Source organism: Antechinus flavipes, chromosome X (assembly GCF_016432865.1).
Source record: "Antechinus flavipes isolate AdamAnt ecotype Samford, QLD, Australia chromosome X, AdamAnt_v2, whole genome shotgun sequence".
Taxonomy (NCBI): domain Eukaryota; kingdom Metazoa; phylum Chordata; class Mammalia; order Dasyuromorphia; family Dasyuridae; genus Antechinus; species Antechinus flavipes.
This window is the reverse complement of record NC_067404.1, coordinates 20,702,388-20,728,130: the sequence shown is the minus strand read 5'-3', so window position 1 is coordinate 20,728,130 and position 25,743 is coordinate 20,702,388. Positions and strand designations below refer to the sequence as shown.

The 25,743-nt window shown below is 44.4% G+C and overlaps 1 long non-coding RNA gene across 1 annotated transcript; it reads left to right on the top strand.

Annotated features, from left to right (window-relative positions):
• The first annotated feature begins 2,268 nt into the window (after nucleotides 1-2,268).
• On the top strand, nucleotides 2,269-24,554 carry LOC127542536 (uncharacterized). Its single transcript, XR_007948713.1, has 3 exons — nucleotides 2,269-2,597; nucleotides 14,025-14,112; nucleotides 24,271-24,554. It is a non-coding gene; the product is annotated as an uncharacterized LOC127542536 (long non-coding RNA).
• The last annotated feature ends 1,189 nt before the right edge of the window (nucleotides 24,555-25,743 follow it).

Here is a 25,743-nt window from a genome sequence, read left to right as displayed (position 1 = left end):
TGCCCGGGATCACATGGCTAGTGAGTGTCTGAGGCTGGATTTGAACTCAAGAAGATGTCTTCCTGATTCCAGGCTCAGCACTCTCTCCACTATGCCACCAAGTTTGCTCAAAATGCCATCTAGAGAAGTTTATGATTGATCCTAGAGCCATGGTGTTTATTGAGTAGGGGAGTGACATGCTCACTTCATTATGGAAAATCACTTCGGTAAGCTGTGTGGACAATGATCTAGAGTATGAAGAAATGCACAGAGACTAATGAGAAGATTTTGACACTATTCCAGGTCCAAGGAGACGAATGTTTGAGGGAGCGCCTGTCTGAAGAGAGAGAAAAGGAGCACAAGTAAGAGATCTGATTTTATGGGGAGGGGGGAGTTTCAAGAGACTTGGAAATGCATTATTATATATGTAAAGGGAGAGTAGGGAGTTGAAGATATACCAAGGTTTTGAGCCTAAGTGACTTCAAGTCATCAAGTCATCATCAAGAAGGATGCTTGACAGAAACAGAGAAGTACAATGGAAGTGTGAGTTTGGGGAGAAAGAGAATGAGCTCTATTTTGGATCTTTGTTGACTTTGGGGATACTTTCTGAGATTCTGTGATTTGTGGCGCCCCTATTCCTTTACAGGGAACCCAAAGAGGCTCTTCATTGGGTCTGCAATCCAGGATCATAATTTCTTGAGAAGGATGGCACATCAAGAATTAGGTCTGTGCTTCTCTATGGCTCCGCCCCATGCCTATTTAAGCCTCTAAACTAAGGCTAAGGACCTTACTAAGGACCAACTGAGGGCCCGTAAACTCCTCTAGGGGTCATAAACCCCTCCAGCGGTCATATGTCTAATTTCCCTAGAAAATGACACTTCTGCCAACACCTTTTAGACATGGCACTTCCAGTAACAAAACAAACAATGTATGGTAATCAAGCATGAAAAGCAGATAAGGATGGTGGCTCGGGGCCTATCCACAGTTCCTCAAAGTTGAGCAGATCTGTGGTTGGCCCGGCTTCCATGGTTATGACCCTGGCGGGTCCTCTCTGATTAATATTTAAGAGTGAGAGAAAATGAAGGAAAAATGGAGGCCGAGGTTAAATCCAGTCATTGTTGAAAATGGAAAGAAGTGGGTGAAGAAGAAATCCGATATCCCTATGGGAGAAGAGGGGAGCCAAAGGGAAGGAAATAGAAAATGTTAAATCGATGACTCATGCTCTTCTCTGACTAATTGCCTCCAAGACCCGCTGGTTTGGAAGATGGCAATGTGTGCGAAAGTCGCGTCTAGGTGGTGAGCGGGACAGGAGTTGGCACGGAGGACCAGCTGGCACGGCCTTTGGCGGCGGGCAGCCTCGGAGGCTTCACCCTACCCGAGCAGTGCGGGCGGGGGGCGGTGGGGAGCTTGGGCTAGGAGCGCGGGCTGCCCCCTCCTCCCTCCCCACCCACCCCCCACCCGCCCCAGTCCGCCTAAGGACTACGGTCAGCGCCCAGCTCCGGGGAGCGGGCCCGCTAAGGTTTGGACGGGGCTGCCTCGCGGCTGCGGCTCGATGCGCGCACTGCACCCCAAGTTGGGAGTTGGGAGTCCGGCCCCGCTTTCCCGGCGCTTCTCGGCTCTCCTGAGCGTGGGCGGGCGAGCGGCTCGGCCGGGGGCCGGCCTCAATGGCGGGGACCGGCCGCTCCCCTTGACGGCAACCTCGACTTTCGGCGGCACCCCGCTCGGGGCAGCTGAGCCGAGGCCGCCGCTCTGTCCGCGCGGGCGCCAGGTGCACCGCTCGATTGGCCGCCCGGCTTCCTTTCCTAGCGGGGTCTCGGTTACCCCGCTCCACCCCGGGGGGTCTGGCCAAGAGCCGACCCGTTCTGGGTTGGAGTCCCAGCCCCTGCCCTCGGGCCCCGGGGAAGAAAGTCTGCCGCCCGAGTCCAGCGCCTCGGCGGAGGGCAGCCCGAGGGCTACGACACCTCTTCCTGTCCCCCTCCCCACCCTCTCCCCGGTCCCGGAGAGCTGCAGCCCCCCGGCACCGTCACCAGGCCCCAGCAGGCGCAGCGCCCCGGGCGGCCTCCGAGGCTGCTGGTGGCCTCGTGCTCCCGCAGCCTCCCCGCCCCCCTGGGGTGCCGCCGGCGCGGGCTCCCCGCGGGCTTGGGGGTGGAGGGGGAGGGCACACGCGCAGGAGGGCCGGAGAGCGCGCAGCGGGGAGAGAGAGGGAGGGAGAGAGGGAGGGAGGATGGGCGGGAGTTAGTTACACAACCGGTCCGGGCAGATTACGTCGCAAATGTGGAGTTTCATAAGTAAAAACATTTGGACAGCGGGGAGCCCATTTCTTGCCTCCCCCCCCTTTCTCCCTCTCTTTCTCTAAGTATTTTTCTAAAAAGGGAGCGCCCTCTCGTCTTGGCCCCGGGGTGCCCGGGCTTTGTGACAGTGGGGCAGGCAGGCAGGACAGGGCGAGGGGAACCGGGGTGGGAGGGAAGAGGTGGGGGCCAGTCGCCCCCCTTCCCTTCTTGCCATGTGCCCTTAAGACACGGGGAGCCCTGCCTGGTGTCTCAGAATCCCTCCCTCCCTGGCAGGAGCCTGGCACGAGACTAAGAGCTACCGGTGCCCGCCCGCCCGCAGCGCGCTGGGTGAGTAGCCCCGCTCACGTTGGGCAACTACGCACTGAAAAGGAACCCGTCTTTGGGGCTGGGGGCTGCCGGGAGGGGAGGGGGCGCAGGCGTGGGGGCTTCCCCAGGGTTCTGCCTGCCTCGGGGCCAGAGCCCCAGAATGTCTCAAGGAAAAAGGGCTCTTGGGGATCTGGTGGGATGCTGTTGGCCGCTTTCCTCTTGTAATGAAAGGCTCTTTGAAACGCAGCTTGAGTGTGCCTCTGTGACCACTCAAGCCCATTGTGTGGGCTTTACTAGAAACTCCACCTTCTTCTGAGGACCTGCTTCAGCTAAGGCTTGTTGGGCAAGCTTAAGTCATCCCTCAGCTCCTACTCTGGTAGCAGCTCCCTAAGGCTGGCTACAAAAGTTGGAAGGGCGCAGGTAGCCCTCTCCAGAGCACTGACTGGCACCTTTAGCTAAGTAACCACAGCAGCAGCAGCAGCAGCAGCAGGAGGAGGAGGAGGAGGAGGAAAAAAAAGAAGAAACATGGGGGACCAATCAGGGCTGCAACTTGAATCTCTCCAGGAAATTTGACAAGCCAAGACACTGTTGCGATCTAGTCATCTGTTTAGCTTGAATCCCCTGAGAAAGGAGACGAAGCTGAAGGAGTAAGCTGAAGGCGTTGTCAAAGGCAGAGTTTACCTTCTTGTAAGTTTGCAAGTGACCCAATGGAAGGATGGGGCCCGGGTACTGGCAGAGTCGAAGGGGATTAGCTAGCACAGGTCTGAGACCGGTGTGACGGGTAGGGGTGAAATGTCAGGGAAGCCATCCCTGTGATGGATGGGACGTTGGGCCAAGTCCCGAGAAGCCCCAAACACTGGGCCTTTGGGAACTGTATGGCGGCAATGACTCTTTAAAGACTCCCCTGCTGAGTTTTGAGAAGTCATTGAGATGATGAGTTGCTGACATTGGGATGGTATAGGAGTGTGCATCGAACTGGAGGGCATGTGACTCTTAGGATGTTCAGGACCACCTGGGTACACCTATTCTGGTTAAACTTCCGGATGCAACCCCCAGCGTCTATGCGGGGCTGGGGTGGGGGGGTCTTAAAGGGTAAAGCAATTTAGGAGAAGCCCCTCTGGGTGGTATATGGGAAGACAGACTGATGTTCAAATGGGCTTATGTTTTTAAAGTCGTAGTTTCTGAGAATCTCTGTATTTGAAAAACATAAAGTAAATGTGTGTTGGGGGAGGAAAGGGGGGAGAGGATGTCGGGGAATAATCAAAATCCGAAGCGTTAAGATTCAGCCTTTCTCAGCCAACATAAGGAGTGGAAGATATTCTGGGCTGGGAGGCAGCTTGATTTGTCTGTGGGCTTAAGAAATAGAACTTTGCGGATTTAACGAGGTCAGCTGATTCTGTTTGCATAGCCAATGGCGTTGAATGAATTGCTATTAAATGACTCCCCTCGCGGTCTTGGGTCGTAATAATAATGCGAACTCCCATTTACATAGCACTTTACAGCCTCCAACATGCTTTTATGTAAATGTATTCTATATACAAGAAGCCCCCGCTTCGCAGCAGCGGCGGCTTTCTCTTAGAGGTCTGGAGGTGAAAGTCCCAGAAAAACACACGCCACTATTGTGATGGGGCACTCCTACGGGCTCATGGCAAGACGCTACTTAAATGCCATCAGTTGGTCGGGGCTGTGGGCAGTACTTTTCAAAGAGAGAGCGGCTCCACTTCTGGGCTGGGCAGAGATGCGCCACTAGGGCGATGCTGTGATTAAGAGGCGGCATGTGGCTTAAATGCGCCTCGCCCGTTGGGAGCCAAGCGGGGAAGGCTGCTATTGTCGGGCCGGCCTTTCAGGGAATTTTCTCCCCCGTCCCCGCCAAACGTGAAATTACCAAGTTCGCTTGTAAATTTCTCCCAGCTGGAAGCAAAGAGCTTAAAGGGAAAAAGGCTTGGCCAGTGACTTCCCCCCCGCTCCAGCACTTAGCGGCCAGGGATGGAAAATGACAATTAATGGAGGCCAAGGAAATATCGGGCCCGTTAGTGCGGGGCCCGGGGATCCCGCGCCTCAATTTGTCTATCACTCATCATGAAGCCGGAGGTAAGGGATGGCTCGGCTCGGAACTAGAGCAAGTGAAGCCGAGGGCAGCTTTGGCTTCTTTGGCTTCTTTATTGGGCTCCGTCGGGAAAGATGGGCGTTTTCAAACCGCCTAAGAGGGGAAAAAAGGTGAGAGTCCCTCGTGAACTCGCCGGGCCTGGTGGTCACACCCTCACAGAATCATGGGATTGAAAAGATGTCTGAGGCCTTGCTGTCTAATCTCCATATAAGGTCATCTTCCTGAGTAGACTTCCAACACACACACACACACACACACACACACACACACACACCACACAACACACACATATTTCCAAGTGTCTTGATGTGATTTTAAGCTACATGTAAAACTGTACTAAAACTTTTGAAACATTCTGTGTGTGTGTGTGTGTGCGTGTGTGTATAACATTCGCTCTCTAAAATGGCAAACAAGGAACATCAAAGATCTTGGTGCTTTTTATTTAGCCAACCTGATAAATAGGTAAAATGCAGAGCTTTTAACTCATTAACGGTAGTCATTTTGCTCATTAGCAGTGGTAATACTTGTCCTTTCCATAATTGAAGTAAAGTGCTCAACCCAGCACAGTTACTCACCTAAATATGTGTGGAATTGAATTAGGCAGTATCTCAGATCTTTAGAAGAAAATGGGCTCAGAGTGGAGGAAGGAACATGGTATGTGGGGTACTGGTAACTGGTGGTGTGACTTGGGGCAGCGCACTTCCCCTTAAAAGGAAAGTGATGGGTCAGTCAAGCTTTATCCCTTCGGGCTCAAAATGTGATCATTTCGTTCACAACTTTGGAGGGGGGCATCCTCTCCATAGGATGGGCATGATATGGGATATCCTGGAAACATTTATTGACTCTTAAATCAGTGTGTTCCTAAGTACCTTTTACAAGCATCTACATCTCTAAACGCTCTTTGGCGAGGTTGGAATGTAGCAAGTTAGTGGAGTTGCTTGGATCGCAGAAACTTTGGGTCACATTGAGGAGAAAGAAGGGTTTAACACCTTCCTTTATTTAGTGTTATTGGGGAGAATGGCCCTCCTTTAGTTTTTCCCCACTCGTGGGCCAATTAATCCATTGGCTGTAGTGGCTGAGGCGAAGGTCCTGCCTCGGGTAAGGGCCAGGTACCCGTCCCTAAAGGAGTTCCAATTCTCTGCCAGTAAAAGCTTCACGTTCAATGGGGTGTACAGTGAAAGGCACACTGGGTTGGAAGGTTAGAAAATCTGGATTGGAATCCTGGCCCTGCTTTCCCCCCTGCCGGGAAACCATGGGCAAAATCCCCTTGCTTCTTCAAGCCTCGGTTTCTGCATCTGTAAAGAAGCTGGACCAGACCATTTTGAAAGTCCCTTTCAGCTCCAGATCCAAGATTCTCTAATCGTGTCCACAGTACTGAAGAAATATAGGAAGACGTGCTTTGTTAGGGATTCAAAATCTCCTCTTGCTTGGAAAGCAAAGAGCAGCATTTTGGACTTTTCCTGTGTTTGAGTAGCTGTTTTCATCGGTGTGAGGGTATGGAGACTTCCTCTAACAATCCATATCTGCAACTCATCTGTAGTTTATCATTTTAGAGTTGCTGAAGGGACATCTGGAAGGATAACATCTCTGCATAGATGAGATTTGAACTCAGATCTTCCCAAATCCAATTCCAGAACTCTAAGCACTATGATAGGCTGCTTTTTCAAGGACTTAAGAATATATGCGCCTAAGTGCCTTAAAGTCTTTTAGAAATTATAGGCATGTGAATAATAATAATTTTAAAGATAATAATTTAATAACTCTGTTTCTTAGGGATTAACTATGTCAGTAATAAATAAGTTTAGTGAGCAGAGCCTCTGATCTCGGGCACACCGATCAAAAGTTGATAGTGTAGAAATCCTTGTTTTGACACTTTGTGATTTTTTCCTTTTCTTTGACCAGAAATTTCATTTTGAAGGCTCTCAGCCTTTTCCAGTCCTCTCAAAGATGTTTATGAGGAATATTGTACTTGGTAATTTGAGATGGGCTTATGTAGTATGATTCTGACTTCTGAAATATAGTTCATGTCCCACTAGGAAAAAAACAACGAGCAAATTGATTCCTAGGTGGGTTTTTTTTTTTTTTTTTTTTGCTGTTTACATTTCAACCAACTACACCATTTGCCTAATTAATTGGTTGTGCTTTGATTAGCAGTCATTAGCACATACTAATAAGTTTACCTGATGTCTGGATTTTAAGTCATGAATTTCACAGGGAGGAGTCAGGAGCAGCTGACATTTTCATACAGAACACCTGTGATCATGGTAGAAAATGTTGCTTAAACCAACATTTGGTTTTTGAAATTGAAGTGCAAGCTAAAGTGTAATTTATTAATTTACTCAATAATGTCCTGGCTTCAGCTCTATTCAGAATTCTCTCAGAATGAATATTCTCCCTTTGGGGGAGGGGAAAGAAAAGAAAAGAAAGGGGCATTAATGTAACACTCAAACCCCTCCTACACATCACACACACACACACACACACACACACACACACACACACACACACACACCTCTGCCCTTCTGCCTGCTCTGTGTTCAGTCTCCTTGCTCTGTACTTTGCCTATCATTTGATTTGAAACCAAAGCTTTATTTCTCCCCACAGACTGTGCACTTACTCCATATGATATAGCCTCGTGTAGTTACTGTACAAAGACATGGTAGCAGCTTCTATAAATGGTAAGAAATAAAATGAACAAGGTAGCAAAGAGCAAAACGTAGCAGAAGACAGTGTTACTTTAGGAAATGGACCTGTCGGTTAGACCTCCATCGCCAAGTGACATCTTCTTCAGCTTTCTATTTAACCTTTCCTGCTATTTCCAAGTAGAAGGCTGGTAAAGATAATCCTCAATCCATTTCTGATCATGGAGTTTTAGCTCTCCCTCCTCTCATTCCATCAGCACCACTTTTAAAATCCTCCCAGATATACACTCACACCTGATAAAGTTGGTTTGTTTTCTACTTGGTCTATGAATGAACTGATTTCTTCATCATCTCGAAGCCTAGGTCACTCTATTAGGACATCAGCCATGCAGAGCTTGTAAAGGAAGTCACATTCAAGCAAGAGGCACAAGAGTTTTGATGGGAACAAGCTAGAAACCCTCTCTCTACCCATCCTGTCTCACTGAAGTCGAGTTTGCCAACAACTTCAGTGTGGGGAGGGAATCTGGAAATGCTCAGTGGTTTGGATTTCTTACACGTTCTTGGAGAACAAAGTTGACACCTTTCATGAGAAATGTGACACATGTGGGCTATTTGAAGGAGATTCTTAGGTGTGAACTTGGGGATTTGGAGATTGAGTTAATCCAGAAATATCATTATCATTAGTAGATATCTGTAAAAGAATGGATAACAGAGTTCTGTCATTGGCTCTGCACTGAATGGGCAGAAAAAATTAAGGAGAACATTTTAAGTCACGAGGTCCAAGCCCTTTGATCCAAGAAATAGAATTCTTCTTTGGCTCTTCTTTCTCATTCTGTCACACCATGACTAATTCTTTTAAAATTTTTGCTAAAATGATTTCTTAAAAAAAATCTGCTTCTGTGACCTTGATATTTGGGTCATAAACCATTTTAGTGATTTATTATAAATGTAGTACTATTTCACATCAATATAAGTTATTAGCCTTTCTTGGTACTTTGGAAAGAGGAGCAAATGGGGGACCAGATCTATGATTTCATTGGTGGAGGGATATTCGGAAGAAGGAACTTCCCCTGGCAGTGCAGTTCAGGGACTCCTCTGCTACTTACAGACTTAGGGGACTGCTTTACAGCCTGAGAAATTAAGAAGTGGAACTAGTCCTATTAACTCTGAGGCACCTCTGTCCCATAATGGGACACTACCTTTCATTAGCTGTTTTTTAAATAACCCTCTACACATAAATTAATTCCTTTCAATGCATAAACCAGCTTACCTTTCCCATTACTCCCTCTAGATCTCCAGTGCATTCATTCTTATTCACTTTTCCTCTTATATGGACATACTTGGTGGGGGGTGGACTCGGTTCTTCTGGTTTGGCTTTTTTTTTCTTTTCATAATTTCTTAGAGGTCTCTCTTATTAAATAAGAAAAAAGTGATTTATTACAACTGAAAATAACATTTCTCAGGTCAACATTGAGCCCTAAATTTCAATCAGGCCGTCCTTTGGGACATTACTGTTGCCCCTGTGATGGCAAAGTGCCCAGCTCTGGGGCAGGAAGGAGCCTGCCACTCAGGGTCTGGATGGGTACCTTTTGGGTGGCAGTTCTGGAGGCTGGCAATTATCTGGCCTCTTGCTCTTTAAGCTGCCAGTCTGATTTGCTCCCAGCTGCCTTTGCTTTACTAAGCAGGGCCTATTTAGCCATTCTTTTGACTTGGATTGTCAGTTGAATAAAGAATAACACCAGACAGAAGCCTTGCATTATGGAGACTGGGCTTTGAAAATCTTTCTTGCCTTAAATGGGGACTGGGATAAGTGGACCACCTTTATGCAAATTCCACTTCTTTGTAGGACTCTAGGCTTGGAAGGAGTGACTAGAGGCCATCTTGTTTAGGGGCTAAGCCATTCCAGGCAGACAGCTTTCTATCCTGTGCTGGAAAATTTCCAGGTAAAGGTAGTTTGGGAGGGGGTGGTCATGGAAACTTCCTCAAATGACTTTGTAAGATCCATTCTTCTAAAGTGAAACATTGACAAAGAAATCCTCTTTAAACTCTTCAGGTTTTGAGAATCTATCACATTAAATAGCCCCTCGAATGGGACACATTGGGGTGTGTGCTTCTAGATGGAATGTACCAAACTTATTGCCTATCTTAGGGGGTGATTGGCCAAGGAGGGCTCAGTCAACCCCTCCCTCAGAAATTAGTCAAAGGAAATGTCCATCTTTGCTCTCCTTATTTCTTTATTCAGACCTGCCTTGCTAGAGCCATGGATGACTTAAAACCGGCCAGAGCTAACAGGTTCTCTCCATAATTCTTCTTGCGTCTCTGGGCCTTCTGACCCCATTGGCTCACTGTTTCCATTGGTATTTTTTAAAGTACTTTCTTGCTTAACTCTGACTTCAGGATAACCTCTTCTTCTGGCTCTCCCTATATTTCTCTAACCTCTCCTTTAGTTTGGGCTTTGCTGGCTCTAACATGCACAACATCTATTAATTGAGTGTTTATCCCCCTTCCTCCCCCAAGGTTTTATCTTCTCTTTCTATTGTCACTTCTTTGGGGAGTCTATTGGCTTCTGTGAATTCAGTTACCACCTGTATGCAGATGCCTCTCATGTCTGCGGGTTCAGCCATGACCTCTAACCATCTCTTCATTCTTATATTCCTCATTGGAGTAGGGGCCATCCGTTCTGGAGTATTTTAGTGACAACTGAAACTAAGCACATCAAAACCAAAATTCATTATCTTCCCTGTCAGAACCTTATAGTCTCCTCATTTTCCATCTGTTAAAGGTATGGACAGCTATGGATTCACTTTTGACACCTTTAAAACACATTCCTCCCAAGCCTTTTCTGACTAATTCTGTTTGGTTCCAGTCACTCTTTTCTTTTCTTTGTTAGTTCAGCTCTTTCTCTTTTTTTTTTATTATAACTTTATTGACAGAACCCATGCCTGGGTAATTTTTTACAACATTATCTCTTGCACTCACTTCTGTTCCGACTTTTCCTCTCCCTCTCTCCCTCCCTCCACCCCCTCCCCCAGATGGCAAGCAGTCCTATACATGTTAAATATGTCACAGTATATCTTAGATACAGAAGGTAGAAATAACCCAGGAAGAAAAACAGAAATGCAAGCAGTTTACATTCATTTCCCAGTGTTCTTTCTTTGGGTGTAGTTGCTTCTGTCCATCCTTGATCAATTGAAACTGAATTAGCTCTCTTTATCAAAGAGATCCACTTCCATCAGAATACATCCTCATACAGTATCATTGTTGAGGTATATAATGATCTCCTGGCCCTGCTCATTCTCTCCAGGCCTCTCTGTATTCATCCTGCTGGTCGTTTCTTACAGAACAGTAATATTTCATAACATTCATATACCATAATTTACCCAGCCATTCTCCAATTGATGGGCATCCATTCAATTTCCAGTTTCTAGCCACTACAAAGAGGGCTGCCACAAACATTTTGGCACATACGGGTCCCTTTCCCTTCTTTAGTATCTCTTTGGGGTATAAGCCCAGTAGAAACACTGCTGGATCAAAGGGTATGCACAGTTTGATAACTTTAGGGGCATAATTCCAGATTGCTCTGCAGAATGGTTGGATTCGTTCACAACTCCAGCAACAATGCATCAGCGTCTCAGTTTTCCCACATCCCCTCCAACATTCATCATTATTTTTTCCTGTCATCTTAGCCAATCTGACGGTGTGTAGTGGTATCTCAGAGTTGTCTTAATTTGCATTTCTCTGATCAGTAGTGATTTGGAACACTCTTTCATATGAGTGGAAATAGTTTCAATTTCATCCTCTGAAAAGTGTCTGTTCATATCCTTTGATCATTTATCAATTGGAGAATGGCTTGATTTCTTATAGGTTAGAGTCAATTCTCTCTATATTTTAGAAATGAGGCCTTTATCAGAACCTTTAACTATAAAAATATTTTTCCCAGTTTGTTGCTTCTCTTCTAATCTTGTTTGCATTCATTCTGTTTGTACAAAGGCTTTTTAATTTGATATAATCAAAACTGTCTATTTTGTGATCAGTAATGGTCTCTAGTTCATCTTTGGTCACAAATTCCTTCCTTTTCCACAAGTCTGAGAGATAAACTATCCTATGTTCCTCTAATTTATTTATGATCTCGTTCTTTATGCCTAAATCATGGATCCATTTTGATCTTATCTTGGTATACAGTGTTAAGTGTGGGTCCATGCCTAATTTCTGCCATACTAATTTCCAGTTTTCCCAGCAGTTTTTGTCAAATAATGAATTCTTATCCCAAAAGTTAGAATCTTTGGGTTTGTCGAACACTAGATTGCTAGAGTTATTGATTATTTTGTCTTGTGAACCTAACCAGTCCACTGATCAACTAATCTATTTCTTAGCCACTACCAAATGGTTTTGGTGACAGTCACTCTTTTCAAATTATTCTTTTTGTTATCTATTTCCTTTGTCGTCTTCTCCTTTATGAGTTCGTTGTGGGTTTGGCTCTTGGTGTTTTCCAAGTCTTTTTGGTTTTGTTTCACTTGCTCAACCATTCTATCTTCTTCCTTTGGCCCATTACCCAAACAGACAGACCAGAGTACTGCATACTCTTGCTAGGTTTTATATTTCTGTCACTTATATTTCCCCTCCTCTATCTCTTCCCTCCCAGAGAGTCATCCCTTATAACAAAGAATTTGCTATATATATTTTAATTCATGTGACTTCAATTTTTGAAGAATTTTCTAACTTCTCTCTCCATTGAAGCAAGAATAATAGCAATAACTGGAGACACCCAGGGTGACATAAGACCAGGATTTGGATTCGGTAGCATGGAAACCATATTTTCTTCCATAGCAATTCCCCAAAGTGCCTAATATGTTCACCTTTTTAAGGGGATTCATGGAATTAATAATATGGTAGCTGATTTGCTGTACCTTCAGTTCATTATTAGCTTACTTCACTATCAGCTTATCAAGTAAACAAACTAGATAGAATCATATTGGAAAATCTCATGGCAATATTTCAGGCATTTGAAATATGATATTTTCTAAGCATGTGCATTGCAAATTTAATTGATTTGAGTACTTGAGAATATTACAGATCACATTTGGAGACAGCTTTTATTTAAGATACAATATAGGAGCATCACTATTAAAATTCATTTCTTTCTCTTCCAAGAAATCTGAATAACCACTTTGGGCAGGCTACTTTGTGTAATTATCATGGTCCACGGGAAGCATCTGTGTGTTGCTGGCATTTTATTTACCACCCTCCCCCAATTATTTCTCAAAACACTTTGCAAAATAGTCTAATTCTACTTTGAGTAAGTTCCTATTTCCTGACCAATCATTATAAAGCAATGGTCACAATACTAAGCACTAAGGAAGAAGAGGAGATGAATTCGGTGATGTTTTCATGACAAAGATATGAGGGTTCAAAATGTTTGGGGACAGAGCACAACTTGAGCTCTGCTTTTAGAAAGAGGTCGGGGTGGGATCTGGCTTAACTACTTTGTAGCATGCTCAGCATAGTGCCCTGTACAGACAGGCAGCAACACAAATAGAGAGCTGATTTGTTTTTATTATTATGTAAACTCCACCTGAAGTTTCTATGTTGAGTGGGGTTATATACCTGACTTGATGCTTGTCGTTGCCCTGGAAAGATGACAAGAAAGGGAGATTGCCCAAACCAGAGGGAGAAAGTTGAGCTTTATTCGTCTAGAAAGAAATGGACATCTAGAGAGTAGTTCTGGACACTAAATCTGTCTGGTGACTTTGGGGAGCTACTTCCTACCCTTCAGCTATTGGTACACTCTAACCTACAGACTCCTTGAGAAAAGGTGTGCTCGATTCCCACTGCCCAATGTCAAGGCACTGTGGGAATGTTGAAGCAGCTCTCCCCTAAATCCTCATCTGATCCATCCTCTGACCCCATCAATCTCCCCAATGTAATTAGGGCATAATGAGTAAAGAGCTGAAGTCAAAATTACGAAGACTTTGGTTCAAATGGACTAATCCTGCCTCTCCATTTACTGGCTGTGTGACCATGCGTGGGTTGGCAAATTTCTCTGAGCTTTCGTTTCTTCATCTGTAAAAGGAGAGGTAAATAATAACTCGAGTATCCTATTAGTCTCATAGGGATTTAGGGAAGCTCCCATATGATGATGTTTGTAAAGCACTATATCAATGTCAAATGTTCAAATCCAACGTCAGACACTTACTAACAGCGTGACCTCGGCCAGATCGCTTCACTCTGCTTACCTCAGTTTCCTCATCTGTAAAATGAGCTGGAAAAGTAAATGGTAAGTCACTGTAGTATCTTTGCCAAGAAAACCCCCAATGGGGTCACAAAGAATCGGACACAATTGAAAAATGACTGAACATCAAAATATAAATGTCACTTATCATCACTGTTATTGTTATTGCATAAAGTGCTGAAGAACTAGCCCTGTGCTTCTATACTTAATAACTGGGAAGAATACAAGATTCAGTCTTAGAATGGGCTGACTCTCCAGGCAGGACATTTTCAAAGCTTCTTACCTCCTTTTGGGTACAATCTGTCCAAGGCATTTAGGGAAAGCCTTTTCCAGAGCTGGCGCCCCCACCCCTGGAAGTAGGAATTGGAAATCAGTCAACGACAGGGGTAACGTGAACTTCTCAGGACTGATGGAAGTGAGTCAGATTGTATGTTCTCAGATGCTCTGACTTCCTCCTTCTCTTCCTACAGGATTCTAGGGACACTCAAGAAAGAAACCCGGAATTGGAGACCTGCCTGCTCCCAGGACATAGAGCTTGGAATTCCCTGATTGTGCTGGGTGAGTCTCTGCAAAGTTTCCCCAATCAATTTTAATTGATCTGAGTACTTGAAAATATTGCAGCTCACATTTGAAGGCAGCTTTTATTTAAGAGACAATGTATAAGCATCACTAGTAAAATTCATTTCTTTCTCTTCCAAGAACTCAAATTTCCAATTAAATCAGTGCATTTTGAGATCAATTGGAGATCGCCTGCTTTCTAGGGAAACTAAGTTTATGCTTTACTTCTAATGTCAGACTTCCCGACCTGGAAATTGGCTTGATTTCCTTGTCAATCCTAAAGCACTACACAAATGTGAGGTATTACTGTTGTTGCCATTGTTATTATTATTCTCAACCTTAGCGCCCTTTTGTGGGAATACTGGGCATCTTGAGGTGCCTTAGCAAGGCTCATGAAAAGTTCCACTTGTGCACAGACTGGGCAATGAGGTATCCAGGCGCCCAACCTAGAGGCGGCCGATCATTGGTGTAGAAAACAGAGACCTTCGTGGGCCGTTAGCTGGAATGCCCACACGTGGCCTGCCTATCGCCTGATATTTCTGGAAAGGTTCTGCAAGACAACATTCCCGGCTGCCTTTTTGAACCATTCGCTTCAGAGCAAACATACCTGCATCATACATGGCAAGGACAGGGGGTCTTTAAATTCTCCTCTCTTTAATCACCCATTTGTTTAGTTGATGAACTACATACATGTTTAAAAGTCATAGCCACGAGACTAGCAGATGTTGCCTTGTTCAAATAACATGGAACATCAGAATTAAGTGAAAGACTCACTATTTGTATTTCTTAGATCACCTTTGCCAATAAAGCTAACCCCCCAGTTTTCCAAATGGGTGACCCCTCAAGTCTGGATGATCTCGGTTTGATTCCTTGAGGTAGATTTCAGGAGAGTATCTGTAAAGATTTTCCCTCTAGGCCCAGAATCTGCAAACCGCCTCAGTCCTCAGCCCTCCCAGTGGAGCTAAGTAATGCCCTTGGCTTTCCCTAAATGCCTTGCACAGATTGTACCCAAAAATGAAGGAAAGAGGAAGAGACCTATGGAAAAGGAGGCAGAGAAAGGGGCTCTCAGATATGGGGAGCGGCCCTTAGGGATCATACTACTACTACAGGCCATACCTATGTCCCTATAGCTCAACCTGGAGATCATGAACAGATGTTCTAGCTCAAAGACTAAATCTTTGCTGCTTCCAGATGGAAGGTGGCTCATTGGATAGAATTGAAGGCAGGAAGAACTGAGTTTAAATCCTTTCTCAGACAAAATTCAGTTGAACTCTTCCCAACCTTGGTTTCCTAATCTGTAAAACTGGGATAATAACACCTACTTTCACAGGGTTATTGGGAGGATCAGGTGAGATGATATATGTTAAGTGCTTTGCAAACCTTAAAATACTAGAAATGCTAGCAATGATTACTGTTATTATAACTGCTAATAATAACAAATAACTATCACTACTCGGGAAGTGCTCAACAAAACAGAACCTCTTTTCTCCTCTGGGGGTTTCTGCCTTTGCTCATTCTTTCTCTCTCATCAGCTCCTTCCCTCCTACCTTCAAACATACGCGGGTCTTCCCTCTTCTTAGAAAACCCACCATCTGAACAGGTTATCTTCCTATAATCTAGGGCTTCTTAAACTTTTGCCACTCATGACCACTTTTTGCCTCAGAAACTTTTCTGTGGCCCCGTCTTAAATCTGGGCCAAGGTGTTTCTGACAGCATCTGTGCCCGTGAGCTGCAAAGTGTGCATATTGTATGTTCAGAACCAAGGTTGCAGTGAAGTCACGTGATACAACACTAGCAAGTGCCGCCAGAAATACCTCGGATTCGTTACACATTTGCTTTTGAGTTTCTTTCTGGTCATTTGGCTCAGAAATCTTTTCACGACCCCTACATTCAGTTACATGACCTTATGGTCTAAGAAGCTTTGTTTCATCTCTCCTGTTTCTCAGGGATAAACTAAAAAAAAAGTTGTCTAATCCTATCTCCTTCATGTCTAATCACATTGCCTTCACTTCCTCACTTCCCACTTACTTCTTCTTTATCTATCAGTTCATTTTATATTTTAATTAGCATGCATTCGTTTTTTCTTCCCAACCCACTGCTTCCAATTTAAAAGAAAAGAAAAAAAATCCATGTAATAAATGTACTTCGTCAAGCAAAATAAACGTCCACATTGCTGGGTCTAATAGGGTCTGTCTCGCTCTGTGCCCTGGAGCCATGACATTTGTGGAGTATGGTTCATCATCAGTCCTCTGAAATCATGGTTGCCCGTGATTTTGATGAGCCACTCGCTGCTCAACCTCTTTCACTGTGACTTTAGAACCCTCTATTTGATTGAAATGTCTCTCTCCAAGATTCCATTTAACTCTTAACTGCTAGATCAAATGGTCTTTCCTCATTCCTCATCTTTCTTGACCCGGATGCAGCATTTGACACTGTTGACTATTTGGTCCTCCTTTGGTATGGGTTTCCCCCAGGGCTCTCTTGTGGGAGTTCTCTGGCTTGCTGAACCCATCAGTTCCAATGGGATCAACGATCATCTCTATGCAATCTCAATGTATCTAGCCCTAATTTCTATCCTGAACCCCAATCTTCCAACTGAACTTGTTTGCCAGGTTTGACATTGCATCTCCCACCTCCAAGTCTTTGCACAGACTTTCCCCATACCTAGACTGACTTCCCTTTGTACCTTCACTGCACAGAATCTCTAGGAAGCACAGCTCCACTCTCACCCTCAGCACCTCTCCTGAGCCTGGTATGTACTTCTTCACTTCTGTCCCTTTGAAACCTTCATTTTCTTCAGGGCTCAGCCCAAAAGCCACCTTCTACCCAAAACATTTCCTGTTCCTCTCCACTCCAATGCTTCCCTCTGAAAATGACTTGATATCCATTTCGTATTTGTCTATTGTCGATCTCCCCCATTAGCATGTAAGTTCCTTGAGGAGGTATTTTAAGACACGCTTATTGATCAAAAAGCCTTTCTCAGTTCCCTCCTGGAGTTGTTAGTATTTTCTCTATCCTCAAGTAATCTTCTATTTACTTCTCTATCCCCACGCAACACAAATTTTGTCTTTGTATCCTTGGTACCTGGCACAAGAAGCCCTTACCCTCTTTCAGACTTCCCTGTTTCTGTTAAAGACACTAAGTCTTTGCTACCTCAAAAGCTGGCTCTTGGGATACAATGATAGACCTGGAGTCAGGAAGAACTGAGTTCCAATCCTGCCTCAGACACTTATTAACTTCCTAACCATCTTCCCAGTAACCCAATTTCACAACCTCATATCATTCTTGACTTTTCACTTTTTTATTTTATTTGATTTTTGCTGAGGCAATTGGGGTTAAGTGACTTGCCCAGGATCACACAGCTAAGAAATGTTAAAAGTCTGAGGCCAGATTTGAACTCAGGTCCTCCTGACTTCAGGGCTGGTGCTCTATCCTCTATGCTACCTAGCTGCCCTCGACCCTTCACTCTTGCTTGCCCCACATATTTAGTCAGCTATTCCATTTTGCCATTTCTATGGCCACAGTCTCCCATTCATTTCTTTCCTTTACTCACATAACTACTCTCCTGGTTCAGGCCTTCCCACATCTCTTACCTAGATAGCCAAGAACTTCCTGACTGGTCTCCCTGCCCCAAGTCTCCCTCTACTGCAGTCCTTAGATTTTTTTTTACTAGGTGAAAAGGAGATTCTTTGCCTCAGTTGCCACCTAGCATAATTACTAATTGGGCACTGCCTCAGTCAAACTGAGTACTAATTGTTGAAGACCTTATCTTAAAAAGGCCAAGGTCTCCCATTTTGTCTAGGGCTATCTCCAGTCATCCTGATCTGTATCTGGCCACTGGACCCAGATGGCTCTGGAGGGAAAAAGGAGGCAGGTGACCTTCCACAGCCCTCCCTCACTTCAATCCATTTGCTTGCATGTTATGGCATCACCTCCTCCTTGTCATGATCCTCTTCAAGAAGGAAGGACATATTGTTCAACAAAAACGATATGGTGCAAGTCACTCACTTATTCAGTAAACTCAAGTGGTTCCTTACTATCTGGGATCAGATATCAACTCCATTATTTTCAAGTAAAGCTCTTTACAACCAGCCTTGATCCAGCTTTTCTAGAATCATCACACTTACTCCTGGAGGGTATAGGTGCAGGGAGGACTCGCACCTCTGGTGTGAGTGCTGCTGAGCCCTATTTAGGACTGTCATCCGCCTTTGGTGTCCACTTTCACCCAATTCTCACCTGTGGCTCCAAAAATCTGGAATATGCACAATAATCATCCCCCCCCAAAAAAAATCTGTCTCAGCAGATGGGCTAAACCAGGTTAGGGAGCAATCAACCAGTCTCACACCCATTGAGGAGGTAAGGAGATGTCTACCCCAAACATGTGAACACTTCCTCATGGAATGGGTGGATGAGAACAATTAAGACAACCATGGAAGCAGGTGCCGTGAAGTACTTAGAGCTTAGTCACAGATGGAAGACACCAAGGTCCTTCCTCTGTTGCATCAGAGTCACCATCAATCTTGGGGAATTTTGTCCTACCACTGTCTGAAAGACAGAGCGAAGCTGATGTTTCACCGCACTATTGTGCAGCTCTGCCTATCTTAAATCCAGTTCATAACCAAGTCAAGAAATCATCCTTTTGATGTCTTCAGTAACAAGCAGCAGCATCATTTACTGCCCTCCAACAACCCTTACTCTCCTCTGTCTTTTTCAAGAACCAAAAACAAACAAACAAATAGCAACATCACTTACTGCCCTCCAACAAGCCTTGCTCTCCCCTGTCTTTTTCAAGAACCAACAGATAGCAACATCACTTACTGCCCTCCAACAAGCCTTGCTCTCCTTTGTCTTTTTCAAAAGCCAACAAACAAACAAATAGCAACACCACTTACTGCCCTCCAACAAGCCTTGCTCTCCTCTGTCTTATTCAAAAACCAACAACAAACAAACAAATAGCAACATCACTTACTGCCCTCCAACAAGCCTTGCTCTCCCCTGTCTTTTTCAAGAACCAACAGATAGCAACATCACTTACTGCCCTCCAACAAGCCTTGCTCTCCTCTGTCTTTTTCAAGAGCCAACAAACAAACAAATAGCAACACCACTTACTGCCCTCCAACAAGCCTTGCTCTCCTCTGTCTTATTCAAAAACCAACAACAAACAAACAAATAGCAACATCACTTACTGCCCTCCAACAAGCCTTGCTCTCCTCTGTCTTATTCAAAAACCAACAACAAACAAACAAATAGCAACATCACTTACTGCCCTCCAACAAGCCTTGCTCTCCCCTGTCTTTTTCAAGAACCAACAGATAGCAACATCACTTACTGCTCTCCAACAAGCCTTGCTCTCCCCTGTCTTTTTCAAGAACCAACAGATAGCAACATCACTTACTGCCCTCCAACAAGCCTTGCTCTCCTCTGTCTTTTTCAAGAACCAATAACAAACAGCAACATCACTTACTGCCCTCCAATAAGCCTTGCTCTCCTCTGTCTTTTTCAAGAACCAACAACAAACAAAGAAATAGCAACAAATAGCAACATCACTTACTGCCCTCCAACAAACCTTGCTCTCCTCTGTCTTTTTCAAGAACCAACAAATAGCAACATCACTTACTGCCCTCCAACAAACCTTGCTCTCCTCTTTTTCAAGAACCAACAAATAGCAACATCACTTACTGCCCTCCAACAAGCCTTGCTCTCCCCTGTCTTTTTCAAGAACCAACAACAAACAAAGAAATAGCAACAAATAGCAACATCACTTACTGCCCTCCAACAAACCTTGCTCTCCTCTGTCTTTTTCAAGAACCAACAAATAGCAACATCACTTACTGCCCTCCAACAAACCTTGCTCTCCTCTGTCTTTTTCAAGAACCAACAAATAGCAACATCACTTACTGCCCTCCAACAAGCCTTGCTCTCCCCTGTCTTTTTCAAGAACCAACAACAAACAAATAGCAACATCACTTACTGCCTCCAACAAGCCTTGCTCTCTCTCTTTTTCAAGAACCAACAACAAACAAATAGCAACATCACTTACTGCCCTCCAACAAGCCTTGCTCTCCTCTGTCTTTTTCAAGAGCCAACAAACAAACAAATAGCAACACCACTTACTGCCCTCCAACAAGCCTTGCTCTCCTCTCTTTTTCAAGAACCAACAACAAACAAATAGCAACATCACTTACTGCCCTCCAACAAGCCTTGCTCTCCCCTGTCTTTTTCAAGAACCAACAGATAGCAACATCACTTACTGCCCTCCAACAAACCTTGCTCTCCTCTGTCTTTTTCAAGAACCAATAACAAACAGCAACATCACTTACTGCCCTCCAATAAGCCTTGCTCTCCCCTGTCTTTTTCAAGAACCAACAACAAACAAAGAAATAGCAACAAATAGCAACATCACTTACTGCCCTCCAACAAGCCTTGCTCTCCCCTGTCTTTTTCAAGAACCAACAGATAGCAACATCACTTACTGCCCTCCAACAAGCCTTGCTCTCCTCTGTCTTTTTCAAGAACCAATAACAAACAGCAACATCACTTACTGCCCTCCAATAAGCCTTGCTCTCCTCTGTCTTTTTCAAGAACCAACAACAAACAAAGAAATAGCAACAAATAGCAACATCACTTACTGCCCTCCAACAAACCTTGCTCTCCTCTGTCTTTTTCAAGAACCAACAAATAGCAACATCACTTACTGCCCTCCAACAAACCTTGCTCTCCTCTGTCTTTTTCAAGAACCAACAAATAGCAACATCACTTACTGCCCTCCAACAAGCCTTGCTCTCCCCTGTCTTTTTCAAGAACCAACAACAAACAAATAGCAACATCACTTACTGCCCTCCAACAAGCCTTGCTCTCCTCTCTTTTTCAAGAACCAACAACAAACAAATAGCAACATCACTTACTGCCCTCCAACAAGCCTTGCTCTCCTCTGTCTTTTTCAAGAGCCAACAAACAAACAAATAGCAACACCACTTACTGCCCTCCAACAAGCCTTGCTCTCCTCTCTTTTTCAAGAACCAACAACAAACAAATAGCAACATCACTTACTGCCCTCCAACAAGCCTTGCTCTCCCCTGTCTTTTTCAAGAACCAACAGATAGCAACATCACTTACTGCCCTCCAACAACACTTACTCCCCTCCTCTTACCCCCAGCCAAACTGGGGTAGGTTTTTTTGTTGTTATTTTTCCTCATAAGACACTTCATTCTGTACCTCCACGCCTTTGCCCTGGCTGTCCCTCATGCTTGATAGGCTTTCACTACTCACTTTTCTCTGCCTCAGAGGAGCTTTGTTTTCTTCCCTGAGGTTAGAGCTCATTTGTCATCTTCTAAAGGAGGACTCAACTCAGGGGCCCTTAAACCTGGAAGCTGTGAATTTGTTTTAAAAAGGTTTCAATATCATTGATTTCCTTTGTAATCCTATGTATTTTATTTTTATGAATTTTTAAATGTGATTCTAAAAATGGCACTAGCAGACTGCCAAAGGAGTGGGGGTCCATGACACTAAAGAGTTATGAAACCCAGCCTTGAATGGTCCTCCCTTTCCCATCCGCCGGCTCCTGGGGCTTCCTCACTAAGGCTGCTTGGGGTTTCTCTTTTATCTGTTCGTATATTTTGAGATAAGAGGTTCTCCCCAACCTCAGTTGATATAGTTATAGAATGAAATCACATTTGAAACGCTGAACATGTAAATGAGACACATCTTTGTCCTAGTCCCTTTGGGGGCTAAATATTAGATCCTCTCATCAAACTCAGCTTCTTGAGGGCAAGAGCTATTTTTGCCTTCATTTTATCCACAGCACAGTATACTTGAGTGCCTGGCACAGGCACTGTAAGTGCTTAACTGCATTTGTTGCCTCACTGCTGTTGTCTTTCTATCTTCAGAGCCTAGCACAGTATGTGATAGGCAAGAGGCGCTTAATAAAAGTTGGTTATTTGATTGTCCTGCTACTTCCAAGAGACCGTGATCTCTTCCACGTGAATATTCCCTGAAAGGGCACAGGTGGCAGCACATTTATGCCTTCCCATCCTGTATGACTCTTAACCGTGTCATCCAGTCTCCCACCTGGCTTCCACCCAATATGTGGGAGGTCTTTCTTTAAACCTCTGGTCATTGCATGTGTGTCAGAGGAGTCTCAGGAGAACCTTGCTCTCGTGAGTTCTTTTTCACTCTCACTACATGACTGGCTGACCTCCTCCGTTGGGCTACTTACTGTTTTTGGTGGGTTTTTGGGGGCTACTCTTGTGTGCGGTTCCTCAGGGATCATTTATTTCAGCCTCTCCACATCCACCACGTGTCTCTCCAGTAACCTTAGGGTGATCTGCCCCTTTGATTCTTCAGAGACTCTGATTTTCCATGATTGGCAACTATATTACATAAGCAACTGATTATCAGGGTTCAAAACTGGGCCTTTGCTTCACTTCTGAGCTTGGGGTATTTCAAAGCATCATATAACCTTTCAGACACAATCCAGACTTTTATCTTGCTCCTATTCAGTCATTTTCTAACTCTGGTACCCATCCAGAAAAGATGGATGGATGGAGCAGCTCTAGAGACTATACATCCCATCTTATATCAGTTTGGAAATAAGGTATCTTTCGTGACTGTGGGGGTTCCTTTGAGTACTCTTAGACTAAACTATGCTGAACATTGTTGGAGCTCATTTAGTAGGTCCTACAAAGTCTCGGGACTTGTTGAAATCAGCATGATCTCATCTGCAAAACACAAGGATCTGTATGAGAGCTCACCTGTAGGGATTCCCTATTCTTTGTGGATCATTAACTGGACATCATCCATGATGGCGGCGGGCAACTCTGATGAGCTGTCACCTTCCTCTTTAGTATCACCTTTGCCACTGCATGTCATTAAACAGTCATCCTTCCCCTTTCAGCTTTCAAAGAATTTCTAATGCGGACTTGTGTGAGAGACACCCTATGGCAGGACAGATTTTAAGGCAGCATTTGAAAGATATTACCTTTTTGTTCTGCACATCCTTAGATCTTTCTGTGCTCAAACTCATCAGTCTCATCTCTAATAATTTCCATTTATTTGACTGATAAAAACTGTCTCCCCTCCCCACAATTGAGACAAATCACACCATTTCTTTTCCTCTAGTTTTTCTTCTGATTTGCTATTGATTTGGATCTTTGCTTGGCAATATGACTGCAGTCAGGTGATTTGGAAATGACTCTCAGCTAGGTGATGACGTGGATAGAGCACTGGGCCTGGAGTCAGAAAGGCTCATTTTCCTTAGTTCAGATCCAGCCTCAGACATTTACTAATTGTGTGACCCTGGACAAGTCACTTCACCCTGTTTGCCTCCGTTTCCTCCTCTGTCAAATGAGCCGGAGAAGAAAACAGCAATCTAGTGCTGTGTCTTTGCCAAGAAAACCCCATAGGGGGTTGTGAAGTTTGATACAAGTGAAAGATAACTGGACAACACCACCACATGTCGCTCATCTGTCCTTTTTAGTCTAAGATACAGCTTCATCTTTGGTGACATCGTTTGGTATTCACTATCCCCAAGCAGCTCCCAACTGCCTTAAAGAATGTCCATATGAAATAGAGATGGGAGGCACCTGCAGAGCCTACAATGCTTTGTCCTCCTGTATTTTAGGTCTGGGTCATACTTTCTACCCTATTTTTACCATCCTTCATTAATGTTCCCCTTTGCACTGACATCACCAAGTATACATTGACTTAATTTGGATATTCTGAGTGAGCTCTTGATATACTTTTTCTTCCTGCTTATCTTCTGCAAGGGCCTTGTTATGAGTCCTGTAAGAAGAGATGACTAAGGGTCCCGTGAAAGGATCATTATTTTCATATACTTTAACCCACTTAATATGGATGGGACTACCTGTCAGCTGGGGAGGGGGTGAGAGAAAGGAGGGGAAAAGTTGGGACAGAAGTTTTTGCAAGGGTCAATGTTGACAAATTACCCATGCATAGGTTTTGTAAATAAAAAAACTATAATAATACTAATAATAAAAGAATGTGACCTCTAGACTCAAAATAAAAAAGGATGGTTATTTTTGCCTTTGGACATACAATAACACAAGTTCTGTACCTCTAATATTTGTCTCTCCAAAAAAACCTATGAACCAGTCTTCCTTTTACCTACAACTTGCTCTCATTTTCTGGTTTCATTTATAGGAATGCCAAGGGGCAGCTGGGTGGCACAGTGGATAGAGCACCAGCACTGAAGTCAGGCGGACCTGAGTTCAAATCTGGCCTCAGATACTTAACACGTCCTAGCTGTGTGACCCTGGGCAAGTCACTTAACCCCAATTGCCTCAGGAAAAAAAAAGAATTGCCACAATTTGGTTCTCCAGCAGTATGTGGTTAGCATTTATAGATTGTCCTAAAACTCTCATTCTCTGTACCCTCTGCCCCCTTTCTGCCTTATAAATAGTAGATACTTAATAAACATTTGTCGAGTTGAACTGGATCTTTGTAAACATTAGAAATGGAATTCTGTGTTGGGATCGTTCCATTTCTTCACCAATAGCCAAATGAGATGACATGTTACTTAAAGAAGGGACATCAAGGGGACCATAATGGCAGGCTTCTCTGTTGCTGTGTTGGGCCTGGTTGCCAAAAGTGAATAGCTAGAGAACAGACGTGGTAACCTCAGACATGGGAACTTCCCCCAAACCTTTGACCTAGAACATGGAGATTTGGCTTTGGGGTCGCTATGTTCAGCTTGTTCCTCCAAAGGCCGTGTGTTTGCCTGAATAATATGCCAAAGTTGCTTACTGATGAAATTTCCTACCAGCATCAGCGAGGAGGGTTCTAGATTAGATTACAGGCGGGGTGCGGAGGCGACGGACGCGTCCGAAACAGAGATTTGGGCCAATTTCTCCTTTGGAATCTGTGGGGAACATGACTGTGCTACAGATGGGAAGGTTCAGCAGATTTCTTTGGAGGCTGCTGATATATTGGTACCTTCTCACAGGAAGCACTCTGGAAAGCAGGGTTGTTGATCTGGGGCATCTGTTGGCATAAAATAGCAAAGCAACTATCATGCAGAGGTATATAACAGATTCTTAACCCGGGTTTCGTGAACTTTTTTTTTTTAAACATTTGACAACTATTTCCATATAATTGGTTTACTTTATAATCCCATGTATTTTAGGCATCTAAAAGCCCGATTCTGAGAAGGGTCCCTAAGCTTCCCCGGGATGACAGCCTCAGGTGTCCAGGGCCCCCAAAGAAGATATGAACCCTGGCGCAAAAGCTGAAGGCCCCCATGGGGTTTCTTCTCACCCGGATTTAATGCAAATCTGTCCTTACAGGTGTCTAGTCTGACTTCATTGGAAGGCAGATCATTGTATTTTGCTTTCACATCTCTTCCTATGGAACAACAGATCTGAGCCATCAACCCATCTCCCTTGCAACTTTGGAGAGAACTTTGGATTGGGAATCAGGGGCCCTGGGTTCGAATCCCACCTCTGAAACCAGTCAGCTATATGAACTTTTGAGTTACAGATTCATCCTCTGCCAAATGGACGTAAGAGCGGGTATATACCTGCCAATTTCCCAGGGCAATTATGAAGCCCAAACTGAAGTGCTTTGTAAATCTTCAAGTGCTTTGTAAACAACAACTCCTCTTACTGTCATTCCTGT